A 23708-nucleotide genomic window follows, 5' to 3' on the forward strand; every position below is an offset into this window, starting at 1 on the left:
TGAGGGTGGACAGACAGTGGCTGCTGACTCACGTTTTGCTGAGACATTTATGACAACACGAGAGACACAGGCCCAAGAGTACCGAGTACCGGACACCGGGCACCAGCTTCCTGCCTCACACAAAGGGCTCCGGGAGCTCCTCACGGAACACGGGGGCATTTTATACATTTATTCATGGACTGCTTTGTCAATCCAAATGACAATCTTGTTCTTCCCAGACAACACCTAACAGGTCCAATGATCAGATTCAAAAGACTGCCCCTGTGATTGTTAACGGTTATTGGAAAGATTAGGGGCATCAGAAACTGTCTCATCATTGTGACTCTGAAGGGCATGTTTGGTCAGACAGAAGGAGGTGTGAGAGATGGGAGGAGAGCAGCGGAGGCCGCGCAGGGCTCCCAGGCGGAACATGTATTTTTAGATATGTTCTTCAGCTGTTGTCAACTTGTTGATTATTCACATCCGGCACGTCTCCCTTGTCAGTCTGAGGCTCTCCACTCGTCCCCATTCTCCTTCCCACACTCCAGGTTCATCAGTAGCTTTGCAGGTCCACTGCAGTTTCATGGTGTACTCAACCTTTCCTCTAACTGGTATTTCAGCAGAGCTTCTGCCAAGTTCTGAGTTCTTACCACACATTCAATGCTTTTTCCATTACTTAACGCTTCTGAACCTTTACTAAGCAAACAAATGCTCAAAACACATACGACTATTAAGGGCTGGTGCTGTGGTGTCACGGGTAAAGCCACCGCCTGTGATGCCAGCATCCAACATGGGCACCAGTTTGAGCTCCGGCTGCTTCACTTTTTTTTTTTAAGATTTATTTATTTTACTTGAAAGTCAGAGTTACACAGAGAGAGAAGGAGAGGCAAAGAGAGAGAAAGAGAGAGAGGTCTTCCATTTGCTGGTTCATTCCCCAATTGGCCGCAATGGCCAGAGCTGCGCCGATCTAAAGCCAGGAGCCAGGAGCTTCTTCTGGGTCTCCCACATGGGTGCAGGGGCCCAAGCAGTTGGGCCATCTTCTACTGCTTTCTCAGGCCATAGTAGAGAGCTGGACCAGAAGTGGAGCAGCCCGGTCTCGAACTGGTGCCCATGTGGGATGCGGGCCCTGCAGGTGGCGGCCTTACCCGCTTCGCCACAGTGCTGTCCCCAGCTGCTCCACTTTTGATCCAACTTCCTGCTAATACACCTGGAAAATCAGTGGAAGGTGGCCCAAGTCCTTGGGCCCTTGCACCCTTGTGGGAGACCCTGAGGAAGCTCCTGGCTCCTGGCTTTGGTCTGTCCCAGGCCTGGCTGTTGCAGCCCTTTGGCGAGTGAACAACTGGATGGGAGATTTCTCTCTCTCTTTCTGTAATTCTGTCTTTCAAATAAATCTTAAAAATAAAAACAAAAAAAGTGACATATGACTATTTAAGCAAATACATGCTCAAAAGTCTATACACAATCTTTTTTTTTTTTTTTTGACAGGCAGAGTAGACAGAGAGAGAGACAGAGAGAAAGGTCTTCCTTTGCCGTTGGTTCACCCTCCAATGGCCGCCACGGCCGGCGCGCTGATCCGAAGGCAGGAGCCAGGTGCTTCTCCTGGTCTCCCATGGGGTGCAGGGCCCAAGTACTTGGGCCATCCTCCACTGCACTCCCTGGCCATAGCAGAGAGCTGGCCTGGAAGAGGGGCAACTGGGACAGAATCTGGCACCCCGACCGGGACTAGAACCTGGTGTGCCGGCGCCACAAGGCGGAGGATTAGCCTATTGAGCCGCAGCACCGGCTATACACAATATTTTAAAACTCTAGCATGATATATTTAGACCAAAAAGGCACTGTTTCAACATTAAACAGAACAAAACACAAATTTCAAAAATGTAATTATTAAGTAAATTATTAAGTAAATGTTAAGTGAATGAAAGTATGAAGACACAGGTCATTCTCACAGTCTGTTCTGTTCTGTCGTGTGGCAGTGTCAACATGTACCAGTAACAGGCACGCCTGCTGCTGCTCGGTGGAGCCGGCACAGGCGCTGGTGGAGCCATCACAGAAAACCACGCTCAGCTGAATGCCAAGAATACTGGGCTGTGGGCTTCTTTGGCCTACAAGAGGAAAGGGGGTCACCCCTAAACCTGGAGACTGCCAAGACACCAGCTGTTCAGTCATCTCCGATCCCCTGCACCCCAGCAGCTGCCAGCAACACAGTGCACTGAGGGCGCGGCCAGCTGCTTCTCTGCACGTAAGTGAAACCGACGTGCAAAGTTCAGTCACAATGCAGCTGGCCCTGGGGATCCCTGGGTTCCACATCCTTGGATTCAACCAACCATGGGCAGAATCTATTAAAAATCAAAACTGCATCAGTACTGAATAAATGAAAATATAACAGCTATTTACATAGCATTTATAAAGGATTTGAACATTCACAAATTTTGGTATCTATAGGGGCTTTCTGGAACCCGGCTGCTCCACTTCCAATCTGGCTCTCTGCTATGGCCTGAGAAAGCAGTAGAAGTTGGCCCAAGTCTTTGGGTCCCTGTACCCACATGGGCAACTGGGAAGAAGCTCCTGGCTCCTGACTTCAAACTGGCTCAGCTCCAGCTGTTGGGGCCACTTAGGGAGTGAACCAGTGGATGGAAGAACTCTCTCTCTCTGCCTCTCTGTAATTCTACTTCATATAAATAAATTATTTTTTGAAAAAGATTTTATTTATTTGAAGGGCAGAGTTACAGAGAGAGCGGGAGAGATAGAGAGGGGTCTTCCATCTGCTGGCTCACTCTCCAAAAGGCTGAAACGGCAAAGACTGGGCCAAATTGAAGCCAGGAGCTTCTTCCAGGCTTCCCACACAGGTGCAGGGGCCCAGGTACCTGGGCCATCCTCTGCTGCTTTCCCAGTGTATAAGCAGGCAGCTGGATCAGAAGTGGCGCTGCTGGGACCTGAACAGGTGCCCATAGGGGATTTCGGCATTGCAGGAGGTAGCTTAACCCACTATGCCACAACGCTGGCCATGAAGATTACTTCTAAAATGTAAATAGTGGGAATACTGGATAGCAGGAATATGAATGCTTTTAATTTTCCTTTGTGTTTTTCTGTATTTTTTTTTCAAATTTCCCATGATAAATAAAGGCTATCTTTGTAATTTCAAAACATCATAAACTCCAATGTCTTACAGTGCCATCTTTCTGAGGATAGTATAGTTATCACCATGGTGGCATCTCTCCAATGGGTCTTCTACATGCAGTAATTTAATCAAAACCAGGCATGATCTGTTCATGCAGACAGATCTTTTCATCATAAGTAAGCCTGCACCCTGACGCATGCCCTCTGAGGGCGCTGTGCAGGGTGCGAGGCTTCTCGTGCTATCAGTCAAGCCACCCCTTTCCTGACGGCTGGGAGCCGAGGCCTGGCTGCATCAGGGGGAGCTTCAGGCTGGTTTCCTTTGCACATTTTCTCTCTCTCAGGTTCTGCAGCTGCCTGGAAAATGTGGGTCAGGAAAACCAGGGGAGTCCAGGACTGCTAGGAAGGGTCTCATCTCTAAACACAACTCTTGCTCTCAAAGCCGTGAATGTCATCATTTTGAAATTTGCTTTCTTGCTTCTTACAGAGATTTCTATTGTCAGTTTGTTTCCTGAAAATGTTTTCAGGACTTCCTTCCTAAAGACTCACTGATGGTGGCTTTCACTTACTATGTGGTCTTTCTGTGCCAAGCCTGCCATGCAAGCACGCCACACAAGCATGCCAGCCAAGCATACGAGACCTCACTGAAGCCCACAGCAACCCAAGAGACAGACAGTATCACCTCCATTTTATAGGCTGAGCCCTGACAAAGTAACCTGCCCAAGACCACAACGGCAGAAACAGGGAGAAATGAAGCCCAAGGGTCTTCTGGCTCTAAAGCGCCTGTGCTTTGAACCTTCCTTCCTCCTGCAAACTATAAATTACTGGCCAGTTATAAAGAGGCCATAGTTTATACCATAAATATAGATTTTTGTAGATCTGCAGATTCATCTGGGTTCTGAATCACTTAACTTGGGGTTTCTATAAATTCAAAATGAAAATGATTTGAAGTAATGTATTTTAATCAAATTCACACATACCAAATAACTAAGCTGTGGCTGCATTCTACGTCCACGGTGGTAGCCAGCCCCTCGTGAAGAAGGGATCTCCTCATTTTCCCACCCAGCCTTCCTACCTACGCCCAGCTCTGTCAGTGCCTCAAATTCTCAGTGCTGTCTTCTGCTCTGAGTTCCCCTGCTCTTCCCTAAGCTAAAGAACTTGGAAAACAACTTTGGAACATAGCCAGGGACTGCTGAGTGCTGACTTTGGGATGGCAGTGTGGTTAAGCTGTAGACAAGACTCAAGATCTAAATTCCAAACTGCCTCTTACAAATCTGCACTTCTCTCCTTAATTCTTGCCCAAACACCAGATAAGCCTATCTCCGAAAGGCAGACTGATAATTTCCGGTGATACATGTCACGAGAGGCTATACAGTCTGGTAGTTAACGGCCTGGGTTTGAGATCTGCCTGAGGAAGTTAGCTGCATGACTTCCAGCCAACTGGCTTAATCTCTTCCAATGCCTTGTACAAAATGGAGATACTAACAGCCTCACCTCCTAGGGCTGAGGGTTCAATGAGCTGCAAGTTGTATAGCAGTTAGAGCAATCTCTGACTGAGAGATTTAGTGTCAGCTATCATCACAGTCATCATCATGGGACTGTCACCATGCCAAGAGGTCACAACATTGAGACTCTACCCCCACCACAGGGCCCACCACCTGCCAGGTATGGTGCTGGCCTTTTCCGTAGGCCACCCTAGGTCGCAGAGTATGATTCTCATTTATCAGGGAGGGATTATGACACACAGGCTGACTAGCATGCTCAGGGTCCTTCAGGAAGTAGTGGAACTAGGACTCGTGCCCAGGGCTGCCCAGGCCTGCACTGTCTAGATTAACTCATGAACTACAGCACTCACACAGAGTTCTTAGCACATGACTGTTGATGATAATAAAGATTATGATAGCCTGGACCTATCAGATGTAGAACTACAGTTTCCATCAACTGCTTGTTTAATTTTCAGGCAGCTGACGTGGAAGGAAACTAAAAAGAGCATTCAAAAGGCATTTCAAAAAGACAAGCTGTGGGGCAGTGGGTAAGGCCAGTGCCTGCAGTGCCGGCATCCCATGTAGGCACCGGTTTGAGTCCTGGCTGCTCCACTTCTCATCCAGCTCTCTGCTTCAGCCTGGGAGGGCAGTAAAGGATGGCCCAAGTCCTTGGGCCCCACCCATGTGGGAGACTGGGAGGAAGCCCCTGGCTCCAGATCAGTGCAGCTCCAGCCATTGCAGCCATCTGGGGAGTGAACCAGCAGACGGAAGACCTCTCTCTCTCTCTCTCTCTCTCTCTCTCTCTCTCTGCCTCTCTGTAACTCTGCCTTTCAAATAAAAAAATAAAAAAGAAGACAAGCTGTGAGGTCAGTTTCCATGAGGACACTTTTGCTGAACTGAACAGGACACAGTTCTCAAGGCAACGTCCACCCTCTGGAAAGAGGCCGTACAATGTCACAGCTGCGCACGAGCCACAGGCCACCTCATTCACAGCAGAGGGGACACACATGGAAGACTCAGGAAGCAGCTCCTCTGTGGGGAGACGGCCCCTGGGGCATTCCAAAGGTGTGTTTACTGCAGTGACACCATATCACCGAGTGGTCTGGCACAAGACAGTGCTCTGGGCACATTGGGAGGGTTCCAGGCAGACTTTATGTGGGGTTTTGTAGACCTGAGGCAATCGTTTCAGCACATCAAGGAAGATCCGTAGCATCTGTTGGGTGGCAGAGGCTGCTCCGAGCAGCTTCCTCCATCTCCTCCATCCCCTCACTGGCACACAAAGGGTGTTAACACACACTTCCTTACCAGCTAAGGGCCAGCGGAGAGAAGAAAGCTAAGGGGAAGCAAGTGCCTGTCAACTCCAACGACAGGGGGGCCAAGCTTCGGCTCCATCACTCAATGTCTTCTTTCAAGAGACTGGGTGGGGGCTTCCTTTAGACCCTCGTATCAGGAAACACTGCACTTGCCTAGAGCACTTGCTTGCTTTTGCACTTTTGCGCAGTGCTGCACAAGGCTGGTAGTTACGGATCTCCTGTCTCCTTCCCCTTTGCCTGCTAGGAAGCTCAGCACTGCACTTTTGCGCTGAGGATGATGGCTCAGGCACGCATTTCTGTGCCAGCTCCTCCTTGGGACTCATCTTGCTGTTGAGCCTTTATTTTCCTTTCCTTTTCATCTCATTTCTTGACTGAATTTTGTCTCTTTCAAGATCCTATTAGAATACTATATGCAGTCCAAATCCTTCTGGACTGGGGCAGGATGGATGAGGTAACTGTCACGGGAGTGGCGGAGCCCCAGTGGGAGAGCGGCCGGAGCGAGGAGAGGTGGCGGGCAGGGGCCCATGTCTTCTCGTCAGCTGTCCCACGTGCCAGTCTGAAGAGCTGCGTTCATCTGAAAGAGCTTCTTGCACCAGAAAAAGCGAGGTGTGAGAAACTAAAAGGAAAGGCCGGGTTTGAGCAGAAGAGCCCTGGTGTCTGTGCCGTGAGTGCAAGCAACATCGCCAGCTGTGCATTCTGGGGAAGGTACTTCATCTCATCTGTGCATTTGTTCATCTGTAAAATGGGATAACAGAACCGCCCTGGAGGGCTGCTGTGCGGATTAGAGACAACCCAGGAGGCCCCTCAGCAAAGCGCTCCGTCTCTGACAGCTGCTATTCCTGCTCGCACAGGCTGGAACAGGAATGACCGCAGCGAGCTCACGCAGGCCCCCAGCCTAGGAATCAAAATAGACCGGCAAGGTACAGGTGGCAGGGGATGCTGGCACCAAAAAGGATGCCCATGCCCCTTCTCACACGTGTTCAGGGGAGGCACGTGAGGTGGGAGAGGTGTGGGTCTAAGGTCCAGCAGCACTGGAGGGGAGACTTGTTGAGCAGCCAGGACTCCCACAGCCCTCTAGTCTCTCAGGTCCTACAGACACAGTTTGAATATTGAACAGTCACTGTCAGAACCCACGGCACAGGTACCAAAGGATCATCTGGACTTCCGTCTGCCAGACGTTTTTCCAGCATCAATAATGTGTCAGGCACAGAGATGCATAATCAGGGATGCTTGTCTTTGAGGTGACACACCTGAGCAGGTAAGTAAGTGCCCAGTGAGTGCTCTCACCAAGGCAGGGACAAGGTGCTGGGGGGCTGGGAGGGGGCAATTAATTCTCCTCCCCTCCCATTTCTTCCCTGAGAGGTCAGGGTGAAGAAGGGCTGGGAGGTGGGGCATTCCTGCAGAGGTACTGAGAGCCCATGGCAACCACGGGCAACCCAGCAGGAAGGAGCCTGGGCTGCATGGAATTCCAGGGGAAGCTGGAGCTGGGAGGCGTGGCCCAGACTGGATTTTCCCTTACAAGCAACAGATGCTCACGGAGCGGGGGATCAACAATCAGCTTGGTGTCCTGGTGGGATCCTCTGGCGGCACTGCTGACATGGGCTGGGCAGACTGGTGGCAGGGTGACCCATTCAAGGCAAACTGTGCCAACGCTCATCTGCTCGCTGGAGACTGGGTCCTCACCCGGCCACAGGCATCTCTGAGGAGCGATGCTCTCTGTATCCAAGCTCAGGCCCAGCACCAGCTGTTCTCAACCGCCTGCCTTCCGAGTCTGCTCCCTCGCTTGAGGTGGCTGCCATCATTTTCTGCTTGATCTTAATAAAAGCGCCAAACTATATTCAAGTGATAACCACTGTAGCTTATACCCTCGCTGAGGCTCAGATGGGATAATTTGGAATTTAAATAATAAAAAAGAACAAGCTGACGTGACAATAAGGTCACACTTTAGCCTTTTCTGAGCCAATACACAATTTTCGCTCAGTGAAATAGGCGAATGTAATCAAATTAAATACAACTCCCATTACAAAAGAAGAAAGAGAGCTGTTCCAATAAACCAATTCTCCTTCCTGGTTAAACTGCAAAACCTTCAGGAAAGGTTTTGAAAGCATGACCCATCAGTTCTAATTTTTAAAACTTATCCTTTCAGTCAAGACTAGAAAAAGGCCCATTCCAACTTTTATCTTTACTACAAAGTGCTGTTATCTTGGCCTGATGTCAGGAGCTCTATCTCTCTTTCTGCTGACAAGCAGAGACGAGAAAGATAAGATTGGAAACGAATCTCACTTCTCTGAGTAAATAAATAATCAATACTCATCTAAATGTAAATGAGAAGGTAGCCCCCGCTGATAACAGCACTCTTATCAGGGAGCCAATTTTCTTCAGACATTTGGCCTCAACCAAATCACCATCATTCAGCCCCAGCCTAATGGCAAAAAATCGTAACTAAATTGAACCGATCACCAGAGATCAACTAAGTTCGGCCCTGGCCACTTCAGGTTCAAATGTTTGGGAATGCAATTTTGCCCCCATTAACTTTCAACAGCAATGAAGAACAGACTGGTCAAGGGGCCAGTCCCTGCAATAAACAAACCCCAGCCAGGGGGTCAGCCAGAGGGAGTGGGAGGAAGGGGGAGGTTTAGGTGTTTAAACCACAACACTGCCATAAAGGAAGCAAACCCCAAACCCGTGAAGGGAAGGGTGGGCTGGAACTGAGAAGACATTTAATTTGCTTGATAAAGTTTATTAAAACAAATGCAAATAAAGAAAAAGGATATTAGAAAGCCATGTGGCTAAAAATAACCTAAGGTTCAAATGATCAATTTCCTCTAACTAATTTGTCTCAGACATCCATCTGACCCAGCAGTGCGGCACTGACCTGATTTTACTGAAAGAAGGCGCGTCTACAAGACAGATCACTTTGAAACCGCTGCACTGGGCTTCCCATTTCTTTGCTGCAAGACTCAATTCACTGCTGATGAGAGTATTGGGGAAATTATGACCATTATTGATAGGACAGCAAAACCACTTTTACACAGCAGTGTTCACGTCGACAGAACGCTTGCACTAGACCATTAATGAAAGTGTCAGCTGGAATCAGAAATTAAAGACAGAGGCTGGGAAAGGCCTAATTTTTAGAGCCCGTTAAGGACACCGGACACAAAGAGGCAGCAGCCATTCGCCCTTTCAAGAGTAACAGAGCCCAAACAAGGCGGAGCAGAGCAGCAGAAAAAAGGAATGCCAGGACCTGGGGTTCCAAGGCTGTAGGCTCTCTGCATCACCGGCACAGAATCCTAGCATGTCTGGTGCAAGACAGCCACTCAAAAGTTCTACAACCTCCACTCCCGCTGTAAGCAATCCCAGAAGGTGGATGTGTGGTGTTAGTGTGGGTTTTGGAATCAAAGACTGGGCTTAAAATACTGGCTCTAGGAGCGGGTGTTTGGCAGAGCAGTTAAATCTAATGCTTGGGATTCCCACATCCTGCATGAGTTCCTGCCATGAGTACTGGCTGTTTCCAATCCAGCTCACCCTGAGAGGCAGCAGATTTGAGTCCCTGCCACCTATGTCAGAGACCTGGATGGAGTTCCAGGCTAATGGCTGGCCCAGCCTTGACTGTTGTGGGCAACTGGGGAGTGAACCAGCAGATGGAAGATCTTAGTCTGTCATTCTCTGCCTCTCAAATAACAAGGCGGGGAGAGGCGGGGGAGGGAGGAAGCCCAGCTCTTCGGCAAACTATGTGAACACCAAGATCTAAAATCGTCATAGAGCCATCGCAGATTATTGTAACACAATGTGTCACACAAAGTAAGCACTCAGTAGATGTCCGTTATTATATTACTATACGAATTAAACCAAGTCCTAATTCGCGCTGTCTGAAATCAAGTTTAATGCTGCTTCGTTTCCAGACGACAGTGACAGCAATGGCCGACGTGGCGGGCTCTCCTGGCTCTTAACAGGCCTTATGTGCATTAGCTTTCCTCATAAAACTCCATGAGGCTGGGCCCGTGCTGTGGCGTAGCGGGTAAATCTGCCACCTGCAGTGTCGGCATCCCATATGGGCACTGGTTCAAGTCCCGGCTGCTCTACTTCCGATCCAGCTCTCTGCTATGGCCTGGGAAAGCAGTACAAGATGGCCCAAGTCCTTGGGCCCCTGTACCTGCTTAGGAGACCCAGAAGAAGCTCCTGGCTCCTGGCTTCGGATCGACCCAGCTCCAGCCATTGCAACCATTTGGGGAGGGAACTAGTGAATGGAAGACTCTCTTGCTGCCTCTCTGTAACTCTGCCTTTCAAATAAATAAATCTTTTCTTTTTTTAAAAAAAAGAATCTTCCCAGAATTTTCAAAAAAACCAAAACACTCTGTGGCAGGCTCTATTACTGTATAATCCCCATTCTAGGCCGGCGCCGCGGCTCACTAGGCTAATCCTCCGCCTTGCGGCGCCGGCACACAGGGTTCTAGTCCCGGTCGGGGCGCCGGATTCTGTCCCGGTTGCCCCTCTTCCAGGCCAGCTCTCTGCTGTGGCCAGGGAGTGCAGTGGAGGATGGCCCAAGTCCTTGGGCCCTGCACCCGATGGGAGACCAGGATAAGTACCTGGCTCCTGCCATCGGATCAGTGTGGTGCGCCGGCCACAGTGCGCCGGCCACGGCGGCCATTGGACGGTGAACCAATGGCAAAGGAAGACCTTTCTCTCTGTCTCTCTCTCTCACTGTCCACTCTGTAAAAAAAAAAAAAAAAAAAATCCCTATTCTACAGAGGAGGTTAAGTCACGAGCCTGCTGTGAGGCACGAGGAAGAACCAGGTGTGTTCGGTTCCAAAGCCTGTGCTCCATCACTCTCCCATGCTGCATCCTAGAGAGAACTGTATGAGTTTTCCTCCTTGGGTTACGAGAATTATAAGGCTGAGATGATTTATCAGCCTACAAAGGAGTGAGGATGCTGGGTGGGAGACCAAACAGCAGGGAAGAGAGAGTGGGAGGTAGATTTGAGGGGTCTAAACCCTCCCAGCAGGCCTCGTCCTTGTCCTTGTCCTGGCTTTTGGGGGTGGGGGTAATGGAGGGGTGTCTCTTTTTCTGTTAAATGATTTACAGAGTTACTGCCTCAATCCACAGTTCTGAAAGTGTGATTTCTTTAGGGTTTAACTATACCCATTTCTAGTCTTGTTACAACTTTTTTATTGCAATAGAAAACATTTACTGGAAATATGTTACTGCTATTACCAGGTCATAAAATAAAAAGAAAAATAGTTTATGTATTGCCATCATTTCCAATCATCAATCAGAAAGTGCCAAGAGGAGGAAAGGAAAGGGCGTGCAGCCGAGATTTCCTCCTTTGTGTGGGAGAGCGTGCAGGAGCATCATAATTCTTCACAACAAATTTCCTCTTGAACACCCAGCCTCCGGGATGGGCTCCCGGGAGAGCAGGGAGGGCACACCTTCCGGCATGTTCCCTCCTCTCTGCAGCCCTGCCCGAGTCCCTGTCGGAATTAAGAGCTTTTTCATCCCACCTTCTTGGGGACCTACTTCTCTCAGCGCACTGAGCACGCTGGGTCAGAAGTACTTGGTCTGTCTGCCATTCCCCTGCCACCCCATCATCAGGGCATTCTTTGAAGACACAGGGCAGGGAGACTCCTGAAAAACCTCAATTCTGTGGTCACAAGCAACGGGCCCTTCACTGGTACTCGATCGCCTTTGTCAAACAGAAGGACTTTGGAAGGCGCCATTGAAAATCGAGCAACTCACCAATCCACTTCTGCAAGCCAATCCTAAGAAATATTAGCTCCAGTGTTCAGTGATGTATGTTAAAAGATGCTCACTGCCACGCTGTTTTAATATCAAAAATTGCACACAACCTAACCGTTCACCAGTAGGAAACCATTAAATAGATTACAGTATTATCTGTACACTGGGATGTTTTATGGCTGTGATGAAAATAAGCGAAGTTACTAAGACATGAGAAGATCTCTATAATGTATTGCTAACTTTCAAAAGTGAGACAGAGAATGTGCAGAGGATGCTACATGCGGACAGAGTGCTGTGTCCATCATTTATGTGCACGTGTGTTTGCGGAACACACATACCCGGTCTGGAAGGACATGAGTCAAAGTGTCCTCAAGAGGCTCTGTTAACTACAATCACCTCTGCATGGTGAGGAGCAGAGACTTCTTCTTCTTTTTTTTTTTTTAAGATTTTCATCACGATTGGGTTTGACAGTAGAGATATAATGAATTATTTTTTGTCATTTAAAAATCCAGTTTTAAATGAGAGAGATTCAGCCAGCCCAGACAAGGTCCCGTGGCCTCTAGTGCCGCGTCTCACTGTATGCGGCTCCTGTGTGCTGAGCAGCTGCAGGTGCCACACAAGCAGATGGGGAACCAGGAATTAAAATGGGGCTGAGCCTGTAAAAGGACTGTTAAGGTCCAGAGTCAAGCCACAGGTGGGCCACAGAGGCATCCAGCACTGCTCAAGGGAGAGGGCTGCGCAGGGGAACAGGACTGGAACAGCTGCTTCCTGGCTGCTCACAGAGGGAAGCCACAGCCTGAGGCCCACGGTCCCCCGGTCTGTACTGTATCTGACTGGCTGACCTGGCCCCTTCCCACGGTTCCCCCCGGTCTGTACTGTCTCTGACTGGCTGATACAGCCCCCGGATGCCTCCCCTCAGGCTCTGAAAGAAGAGGTGGTGTGGCAGGGGTCTATCCCTGTGGCTTGGGTTAGGGGAAGTCTGGATTTGATCCCTGCCCTAAGCCCAGTGTTGTATGTGTGTCTAGAGAGTGCCCCACAACCTTTGCACATTTGAGACAGTATGGTATAACACTCCAAGTGTGACTTCCCGGCTCCGTCACTTATGAGCTGTGTGACCCTGGGCAGGTTACCTAACCTTTCTCTGCCTTACTGTCTGTAAAAGAGTGATAACAGCACTGGTCTCTTAGCATTGCTTCAAGGACTCCATGAGCTCACACACGTAAACTGCACGTAGAGGATGCCTGGCCCACCGTCTGCTACTGTGTAGCCTTCTATCTGGGCTGCTGCTTCTCCTCTGCATGCAGCACTCAGTGGGAGGGGCCTCCAGTTCTCCAGCAGTGACTGGCACCTCTGAGGTCTGCCACATTGGTCTTTCCTTTCTCCTACCAAATGATACAGTCATGCAGAAATACCCACCAAACCATGCCACTTCACCTGTGCTTCTGCTCTTCTAGCTCCTAGGTCTGGAATAATCTTCCCTCTACTTCTTTAGTCTATGTTTTTTCCTACTCACAGCAAAGGAGAAACTGTCTCAACCCACGCTGGAAAGATCCCTTGGACCAGCTGGACACAGCTGAGGGCAGCACCTCTGTGGTCCCAGGACAGCCTCAGCACCCAGGCGCTTGCTCGGCTACCACGCCTCCAAAGCAGACCTGGAAGTCCACCTCCACCTGACTCCCAGCAGTGCTCCCGCTGGGACTGCTGGGATGGGTGGAGTGAGTGTCCGCATCTGGACAGCCGGAGAGGACCCAAGACCACTGCTGTCAGAGGACAGTCCCTCCTTCTGGGCAGCTTGGTTCTGGTTCAGACCTGCCTTCTCTGCCACAGCAGCCTGACCCAACATGTCTCCCAGCAGTCACCCGAGCCACGCACGCAGGCCGGAGTGGAACCCAGGCAACACCAGGGTAAGAGCAAAGAACAGACGACCAAAACCTTCAGCACTGGAAGACTGGCACCGCTGGACGGAGTGTGCTAGCAGGGGTGGACACTGCCCTTCCAAGAGGGACGCTGGGGTCTCCAGACATCACCGCCCAGCCAGCGCAAGTGTCCTTCTCTTCGGAGAAAGGAGGCCTGTTGTTACTTGTGAAAAATAAACAGTCTTTTCCCTCTTCCAACCCAGATATCGCTTGTTAGAGGGGACAGAAAGCTTTCACACTATCCCGGAGTCTCCAGTTTTTCAATTCAATCTGTTTCTCTTAACTTGAGTCACTGTGACATTACCAAATTCTACATACAGTTATCTGTTGCTCTGTAAAGAAATACAGATGGTTTTCCTGGAAATAAACAGTCATTTATTTTAAACAATTGTAAAATAGTTTATGGAAACCAGTGGGGTAATGCATTCAAATAAATGCCAAGACTGGCTGATGGGGAGCCCGGGTGCTAAATCACGCTGCTGAGGAAGTCAGCTGTGGGAGCAGGGAGTAAATCCAGAGTGACAGGATTTCCCGTGACGGCAAAGGTTTCTGACATCCAGGCCAGTGCTCAAAACCACGGCACTTCAAACCCGTTTTCCTTAACACAGCCTTGACAGCCAGGGACACCAGTGACTGTGGTCACAAGCATCTGTAGGCAAAAGCAAAGGAACAAACAGAAAGCAGACTCACTGCTTTGCAGCCTTCCCTGGGCTATAAAAGCAGCGACTCCAACGCCATCCGCGGTGAGCAGGCGCGGACCAACTGCTTTCCATCAGCAGCCTCTGTATATCCACTAGAATCTCAAGACTTCATTCAAATCAGCCTGTCAGAGGCTGGCTGGGCAAACCACGTCCTCTCTGAAGTAAAACGAGGATACCAGCCGCACGTACTTGACAGGCTGCCGCGGAGATTCAGTGAGGCACCAGGAGCAACAGTGCTCTACGCCCTCGTGGAAGGGCAGCAGGAAGCTATGCGGCTTCTCAGGGGCTTCCGCCAGCTCCCCAGGGAAGCACCTTCAGCAAAGCGGCACCCAGGCCCACCTTTGCAAGAACAGAGAGAACTCCGAACCCTGTTTGTGTCTAACTGTACAGGGCAATCAATCAAACTTACTAACCTTCCCTTCTCAAACTGGCTTTTCCCTTGTGACTGGGTTTCCAACAGGGACACAATTCTTCCCATGAACTGACCCAGATGTGTTTACCAAACTCCCACCGTGTGCCCTGCCTTGCACTAGGCACGGCAGGTGTGAAGATGGGTAGCTCTTGGGATTCTGGCCTCCAAGTATACAGCGTAGAGAACAAGACATTCACAGGTTCGGGAACCCTTCTTACTCAACCTCCTCCTTGTTGGCACGAAACGTGTGCCCGCATCTGGCAGACTATTCACTTGCTAAGTCTTCACTATCCCACAGCAACAGCCTCCAGCCAGCACCGTTCACCCTGTTCTCAATGGTGCTCTCTAGAGCCGAACTCTGAAGGTTATTGCTTCCACGCTTGAAATCTTTCTACAACTTCCCCACTGCCTATCCAATCTAGATGCAAACTCTTCACCCCCCCCACCCTCCTCTCAGGGCCTCCTCCATCCTAATTCTGTGTCCATTTATGTTCTCTAGAATGTAGCCAAACTGGCCTTCTCACTGCTTTCTTAAAGATGTATTTATTTATCTATTTATTTGAGAGAGAGACAGACAGACAGACATATCTTCCATTTGCTGATTCACCCCCTAATGGATGAGGCTGGACCAGGCTGAAGCCAAAAGCCTAGAACTCCATCTGGGCCCCCGTGTGGGTGTCAGGGGCCCAAGTACTGGGTCATCTTCTGTTGCCTTCCAGCTGCATTAGTAGGAAGCTGGATAGGAAGGGGGCAGAGAGGACTCAAACCAGCTCTCATTTGGCACATATAGGCTGCCGGCATGAGAGGCAGCAGCTTAGCCACTGCACACACACAGGTCCCTCCGGTCATTTCTGTGCCTTCCTCCCACCCAGGCCGCTTGCTCCTGAGTCTGTCAGTCACATTCCTCCCTGATGGGTTTCTCCAAAGTCTTATCTCTTCCCTGACCCTCAGACAGCAGATCCTTCCAGGTCTCAGACTGGCCTCCTTCCTTTCCCCACAACACAGGAAGTTGCACCGTTAACATTCCTCTTACCAGCAGGCTCTGCTCCAAGGCGAGAGGATTTCTACAACTCGAGGTCAGCCAAAAGCAAGCTGGCCTTCAGGTAACTGTCCTGGTCCAGCCGGGGCCCTACCAGGTTCATAATGTGCTTCTCCGGAAACCTGCTCTGCTCCATGCTGTCACCTGCCTGGCCTTCCTCTGTGCATAATTATACACTTAACCTATCTGAACTCCACACACTGGCCTGGTGAAAATGAAGGGGAAAATATGGGTAGGGGGAGGGCTGAGGGAACAATTCAAAGTCTGGAGATTTCTACTGGCTGTGACCGTCGGTGGCCAATGAGCCCCGAGAGTGTGAGGCGGGAATCTCATTTATCTTCGCAGGCACGGAGCCAGGGAGATGGCTGTGGCTGGCTGATGGCTGAACTCACTGGGTGGATGGTGGAGCCTCAGTTTTCCAGCTCCTTTACCATCACACAGTCCCTTGTACAGTGTCTTTCTGGGCCGAGTTTGATTTTAGCATTCAAAAGTAGGTATTTTAGGCTCTCATCTGTTTCAATGCGAGAGAAGAAAGCTATCCATGTAGATTAAATGAGAAAAATCATAGTAAGTTAGCTTTGGACACATTTTTAATAAAAGGATTTTTTTTCAACACATAATTTTTTTTTTTTTTTGACAGGCAGAGTTAGAGAGAAAGGTCTTCCTTCTGTTGGTTCACTCCCCAAATGGCCGCTATGGCAGGTGTGCTGTGTTGATCTGAAGCCAGCAGCCAGGTGCTTCTCCTGGTCTCCCATGGGGTGCAGGGCCCAAGCACTTGGGCCATCCTCCACTGCCTTCCCAGGCCACAGCAGAGAGCTGGACTGGAAGAGGAGCAACCGGGACAGAATCCGGCGCCCCGACCGGGACTAGAACTTGACAATGGGATTTCTGCTCACCTGTTGCCTTTGTGCCCTGATGCTGGGCAGGACGTGTTTTTCTGGCTGCCTGTCCCCAGAGGCTGAGCGTCATCTACTTCCCTGGTCCTTGCTGCAGGCCACCTGCAGCTCTCCCTAAGTCCTTGTGGTCCCCTTCTGCCAACAGCCTGCCTGCCCTGCTCTCTGTGGAGGGGGCCAGAACCCTCAGGTACTGGAACCAACAGGCTCCTCTCAGCTCACTCCATCTTCCTTCCAGGACCCTGACACCAACTGCGGCTGCGCCCCCATCAGCACTTCTCTCACTGCCAAGTGCCCTGTCCAGCTCCATCATAGCCACCGGGCTGCTGCTTCAGTATCCTCCACTAGGTTGGTAAGACCTTCAGGGTAGGGTTCAAATCCCAGCCCATCAACTGACTTTGGAAAATTACTTAAGTGCTCTAAGAGTTGTTTCCTTATCTCTAAACTGGGGGTGATGATAGTTCCATGTGGTTACTGTATAGATTAAATAAGGTAATAAAATATGTAAAACACTCAGCCTGGCACATAAGCACTCAGTAAACAGCCATTACTTATTACTATTTTGATACAATTTTGCCTCCTGCAACTCTCAAGCTACCAGACAAGAAGCTGAATTATATATCCTGTTTTATTTCAGCCAGTTGTGAGTTGTAACCTAGGAAGTTAAAATATGCATCTCCTTGTGCTACAAGCAAAACAAAGAGGTAAAAGCAATGGGAAAAAATGGCAGAAGAGCAGTCGTGGCTGCCAGCCATTTGCCTTTCTGGGAGTTTTCTTTCTTGTTAGATCTATTATCTGGGAGCAGGGCTGCCCTGCTGGCTTTCCATTTGCCTTGCTAATAACAGTAAATCCAGCAGCTCCCACTGCAGTTCCTGTCTCCTTCAGCTGACTCCCAGGCCAATCAGCGCTTCCTCTCTGCTAATGTCAGATGTTCCCTGGGAAGTCCTGCTGAAAAGGAAATTTATGACAGAAGTTTCTCCTGCTTTTAACCCTTCGACATATCCAGCCCCAGATGCGGGATGCGCCAGAGGATGCCAGGGCATTCCTACGCGTGCGCTCTGATGTTCTCACCGAGGCTCTGCGCCTCTGACAAGGGGCCCTGGATCCCTGGGAAAGCTCGACTGAGCAGCTGGGCAGACAGATGCGCACATGCTGGGCCATACCTGACGTGGACCTAATTTGAGCTGGGTTCTTAACAGCCAGGTCTCGTGTTGGACTGCAACTCAAGGCAGTCACGTTCATAAAGCAGCCAAGTGTCATGTCACAGAAGTGTGTGACTGGTTCTCATAACTGAACTGAAAGGAGGGGACAGGACGGACGATGACTGAGCAATAAAACCATGACAGCTCCGACTCACTGGCCGCTTGGTGCTTCACACCATCTTCCCCCCTAAGTGGAGAAAATGAATTCCAAGCAGGCGAAGAAACCAAAGGGCCAGAGAAAGTAACAGGGAAAGGGCAGAACCGGGAGGTTCTTCTCGAACCCAGGTCTTCTTGAACCTGCACAGGTGACTACCAACCAGCAGCCTGCGGGTCTGTTGGGACTTTTTTTTTTTTTACTGAAGAGGAGACAGAAGTAAGGGGCTCAGAGAGGGAGAATGACCAGCCCAGCACCTAGCAAGAGGCACCAGGGCCAGCAGAGGACTGATGACCCGCTGACCCTCAACTGCAGTAGGGAAGAAAGCACTGACCCAGGCCTCTGGGAGACGACAGGGCAGCCTCTCTTCAGTCAGGGAGGGGACAACGGCTATGTGCCGAGGCTCAGGCGGGCGCGCCAAGGTGGCAGCGGCAGCCCTTATGTTCTTGGCATAGAAGGGTCTCCTCCTGGGGTCTTCACTTCCTGTGAGCTCGGGCCTTGGCGAGTGTCTACCTTGGAGCCCAGCGGGCGTCCCTGTGACCTCTTCTCCACCTCTCCACAGAAGTTACATGATACACTTAACCAGGTTAGGAGCTCCAGTAAACTAATTTTTGTCCCAATTTAAAAACAGAAAAGAATGTCAAAATGTACATGTGACAGCTGTTTGGGACGCTAATGCCATGGAAAAGCAGCTGTTTTCAGTTATATTAGAGATATTAGTCATTCTTAGAGTTGGACAGTGTATTCAGCTAATAGCTTACGCTTTTACCTACGGAAAATACAGGTCAGAGAGACAAAATGTTGGCAAAATCACATTATGGTACTATGCTCATTTAACATTTTGGTTCTTAAAAAATTGGAACTGTTTACAACGAGAAGCAATTATTTACTAATGATGTTCTCACAGAAACCTGACATCCAACCTCATCAAATGGATGGAGGCTTCTAGAAGAAAGGAAGTTTCCAAGTAGAGCAAGTCTACGCAAGTAAGACAAAGAGAATCTTTGTAAGCTCTGGTTTCTTTTTACCAATTAAAAAACTTATTAGGCCCGGCGCTGTGGCATAGCGAGTGGAGCTGCAGCCTGCAGTGCCGGCATCTCATATGGGAGCCAGTTCGAGTCCCGGCTGCTCCACTTTTGATCCAGCTCTCTGCTATGGCCTGGGAAAGCAGTAGAGGATGGTCCAAGCCCTTGGACCTCTGCACCTGAGTGGGAGACCCGGAAGAAGCGCTTGGATCTTGGTTTCAGTTTGGCCCAGCTCCGGCCATTGCAGCCATTTGGGGAGTGAGCCAGCAAACGGAAAACACTCACACTCTCTCTCTCTGCTTCTGCCTCTCTGTAACTCTGACTTTCAAATAATAAATAAATAAATCTTTAAAAAATTATCTTTATTTCCATCAAAGATATATTCACATTTTCAGAAATAAATATTACTGTAAATTCTATGACAAAAACAGCCATTTCTGGCCCCAGAGTCCCTTCTCATTAGCCATTAGTCTAAATCTCTTTGGCTGTGTCTTTTGATACTTAGCTTCATACTTTAAAAAATTAAAACTTTTTTTAAAATTTACTTTTATTAGAAAGGAAGAAAGACAAAGTCAGAGACACAGGAGATCTTTCATCCACTGCTTTACTCCCCAGATATCTGTAATAGCCATGGCTGGGCCAGACTGAAGCAGAAGCCTGGAACTCCATCTGGGTCTCCTACATGGGTGGCAGGGACCCGGATGCTTGATGCCATCTGCTGCCCAGGGTGTACATTAGCAGGAAGCTGGACCAAAAGCAGAGCCAGGACTTGAATCCATGTGCTTCAATATGGGACGTAGCAACTTACCCACTGTGGCACATGCCCGCCCAAATACTTTTTATTTGCACTCCTGTTCAGCTATTGAAAAGAATCATGATAAATATCAGCGTGGTTCCTATTAGCTTCTACCGCAGAAGATGGGGGCTTCCTGCGTGCTTTCTCCCATTCTCACATACTCCCCTCCTGGAAAGAGCACTTACTCGTCTTTGTCTGTGACACAGCACACTCAGCAGCTTCCTCCTCTGGGCACCATCCGACACTTAACAGGTCTGTCTGGCTCTCAAAGGATTCCTGAGATCCATGTCATTATGGAAACCTGGGCAGCTACTCTCAGCCAATCACTGCTTCTCACATTTAAGACAATTACATTTTCATTGGATGATTGAATTCTCTCAGGAGGTCTGATCTCCAGTAATCCAAGTGAATCAAAAGTGGGGGCCTTAGGCCTGGACTGGCAGGGAGTGGAACAGTTAAGGGCAGTGAATTGGCTTTCACTGCTTCTTGGTCCATTCTACAAAATGTGTCAGCCATCAACTCTGGGCCAGATGATATGGTGCTGGAAAACCAAAAGGAACACATGCCTCTCCCTACAAGCTTTCTTCTTACTTCCTCCCACATGCTGTCTCAGGAAAAGGGGGCTCTCACCAGTGTCTTGTCGGATCACACTGGGGACAAGCTCTGCTGCTGGAGCAAGTTCAGACCCTCGGACTAGGGCTCTCGCTGGTCTGGTACCTGCCAAGGCTGAGACATGGCCTGCCCCTGGATGGGTGGAGGGAGGCACTGACTGCCCCGTCCACTCCTCCTCACTTCAGGGAGGGCAGCTGGTAGCCCAGATAGGAGAGGCCTAGAAAACACGTGGCAAGACTGAACCACACGGGCTCCCAGGGGCATGAGACTCCCTTCAGGAGGGGAACTCAGAATCCAAGGGACTCAAAGTCGCTCTTCTTGTCAGAAAAACAGAAGGGGGGCTGGCGTCGTGGTGTAGCCAGTAAAGCCACAGCCTGTAATGCTGGCATCATCCCATATGGGCGCCGGTTCAAGTCCCGGCTGCTCCACTTCTGATCCAGCTCCCTGCTAATGGCCTGGGAAAAGCAGCGCAGATGGGCCCTTGACAACCCATGTGGGAGGTCCAGATGAAGCTCCCTGCTTTGGCCTGGCCCAGCCCCGGGTATAGCAGCCATCTGGCGGATGGAAGCTCGAGCTCTGTCTCTTCTTTAACTCTGACTTTCAAATAAATAAATCTTAAATAAAAAAAGGAAGAATCATAAAAGCTGGGAGCAAGAATTGCTATCAAACGTGTCTTGTTGGCTTGTTCACTTTTAATGACTACCTCCCCCATCAGAACGTGGCTGAGAACAGGCCAGTGTTGCGTGTGTGTACTGTCAGGAACGTAAGCAGAGACTCCACTCATCTTTACTGATAGGTTTGGTTCTGGACAACAGCACTCCAGGGCACTGTGTGACCCTCCAGGTTTTTTGGACTCAGATCACACTTTATCTTAATTCACATTCTTCTATTAAATGTAGTATGCAAAAAAGAGAGAGAGAGAGAGAGAGAGAGAGAAGCAAGCTGACGCTCAGCTGTGACTTGGCATTTCTGTGGTTGCCTGGTGACAGCTCCAAGGAAGACTGAGGAGTTCCAGTAGACCCCTTCATGTCTCCTGGAGCACTGTTCTTTAATCACATCTCACCAAGTCTCTGAAGAAAAGAATGGGTTTGGTGGCAGTGGAACCTCCGCACCCAGCTGACTGCCACACCGGGATTAGCAGCCAGCTACACAGTCAGGCCGATGCTGACACACGCTCTCCCCACACCTGCTCCATGGCACCAATCCGTGCCATTCTCCCGATTTCAAGTCACCACTGTCTCTGGACATCACTGTCACTGAAGATGGGAAAACAACACCCCACTGAGGAGCTATTTTTCCTTCCTCATTTTCTCAACGTACTTAAAGGCAGCACAGATACACAGCCAGTAGAAAGTACAGGACAGCTGTAACTTACTCAGAAAGGAAACACTCCTTATGCACACTTCTTATCCCAGTTAGCTGTAACTTACTCAGAAAGGAAACACTCCTTATGCACACTTCTTATCCCAGTTGTTAAAAGGTGACTTTTAGGCCAGCACCATGGCTCACTAGACTAATCCTCCACCTGTGGCGCCGGTACCCCAGGTTCTAGTCCCGATTGGGGCGCCGGATTCTGTCCCAGTTGCTCCTCTTCCAGTCCAGCTCTCTGCTGTGGCCCGGGAAGGCAGTGGAGGATGGCCCAGGTCCTTGGGCTCTGCACCCACATGCTCCCAAGGAGGAAGCACCTGGCTCCTGACTTCGGATAGGTGCAGCGCGCTGGCTGTAGTGGCCACTTGGGGGGTGAACCAACAGACAAAGGAGACCTTTCTCTCTAACTCTGCACGTCAAAAAAAAAAAAAAAAAAAAAGGTGACTTTTAAATTGCTTATTGGAGTGGGGGAAGGGGCTCCAGGGCTAGGCTTCTACAAGCAGCAGGAGAGGAGCAAGGTGCCTTCGGTGGGAAAAGTCTCCTCCGTGGGGACATTTTTTTTTTTTAAAGTCTATTTATTTGAAAGCCACAGTTACAGAGAGCAAGGAAGAGACAGAGTTAAGTAATCTTCCATCCTCTGGCGCTCTCCTCAAATGGTCACAATGACCCAGCCAGCAACCCAGAGCCTCTTCTGGGTCTCTCACGTGGGCACAGGGGCCATCTTCTGCTGCCTTCCCAGGCACTGGGATCGAAGTGGAGCACCCAGGCCTGGAACTGGTGCACGTATGGGGTGCCGGCATCACAGGCGGCAGCTTTACCCAGCACATCAAATGCAGGCCCCAGTGGGGGCACTTGTAGCCAGGGCTTTCATGAAGGTGGTTTTCCCTGCAGCTGCTAACAGGTTCAACACAAGAATGGCCTCCTGACTCGAGAGGCTTTCAGCTTCCTTCGGGGGAGACCAAGGTCCTCGAGGCCAGAGACACTGATGGGCAGATACACCCCCAGGCCCTCTGCCTGCGATTCTATGACCATCATCTGTATAACTGACGTTTAACTACGTTTCTCTTTCAAATCTATTCTGATAAGTAATAGGCTCTGTGAGCTATCAAACTGTTACTACAGAGATTCAAAAATCACACGGGATACCTGTTGGCTCAGGCAATTCCAGTTTGTTCACTTTAGAATCATCGGTATAGGAAGTTAACTTTGCTGTAGAAGCTAGGATGAACGAGCCTCATGGCCAATAATTCTCCTGTGCTATAGGTCTTCCTGATAATAAGAATCATCAGGGCTGGCGCCATGGCGTAGCGGGTGGAGCCACGCCTGCACTGCCAGCATCCCATATGGGTGCTGGTTCGAGATCTGGCTGCTCCACTTCCGATCCAGCTCTCTGCTGTGGCCTGGGAGAGCAGTGGAGGATGGCCCAAGTCCTTGGGCCCCTGCGCGGGAGACCCGGAAGTAGCTCCTGGCTCCTGGCTTCAGATCGGTGCAACTCCGACCGTTGCAGCCATTTGGGGAATAAACCTCTCTCTCTCTGCCTCTCCTTCTCTCTCTGTGTAATTCTGACTTTCAAGTAAAATAAATAAAACTTAAAAAAAAAAAAAAGAAGGAATTATCAGAGTGAACTTTCTGGATCTAGTTTTCTCCTTGTTCTAAGTAAAGGGTGCTTCCTATACTGAAATTCAAACACATACAAGGGCCCGTTCTATCACAGGACATAAACTTTCCAGATTTACTCACAAAGGAGCAGACAAATGCTGAGTCATAAGGGAAGAAAAGGAAATATGCCAAATCTTAAAGAAAAAGCCAGGTTGTACGGTGGGCATGGAGCAGTACTAGCGACAGGCAGCTTACAGACTAAGGGTCTTAAATGAATTCAGTCCAAACAACCCAGCAAAGTAGATACAAGGATACTTCAAAAGTCTGTTGAAAAATGGAATTACAAGATACATTTATTTTCATGCCAG

The 23708-nt window shown here is 49.6% G+C and overlaps 1 protein-coding gene across 9 annotated transcripts in view; it reads right to left on the reverse strand.

The window, feature by feature from the left end:
* The window catches only part of MAPKAP1 (MAPK associated protein 1), a 259514-nt gene that overhangs the window by 66199 nt on the left and 169607 nt on the right, over nucleotides 1–23708 (reverse strand). The gene's annotated exons all lie outside the window — the stretch shown is intronic.

The sequence above is a fragment of the Oryctolagus cuniculus genome, chromosome 1 (assembly GCF_964237555.1).
Source record: "Oryctolagus cuniculus chromosome 1, mOryCun1.1, whole genome shotgun sequence".
Classification (NCBI taxonomy): domain Eukaryota; kingdom Metazoa; phylum Chordata; class Mammalia; order Lagomorpha; family Leporidae; genus Oryctolagus; species Oryctolagus cuniculus.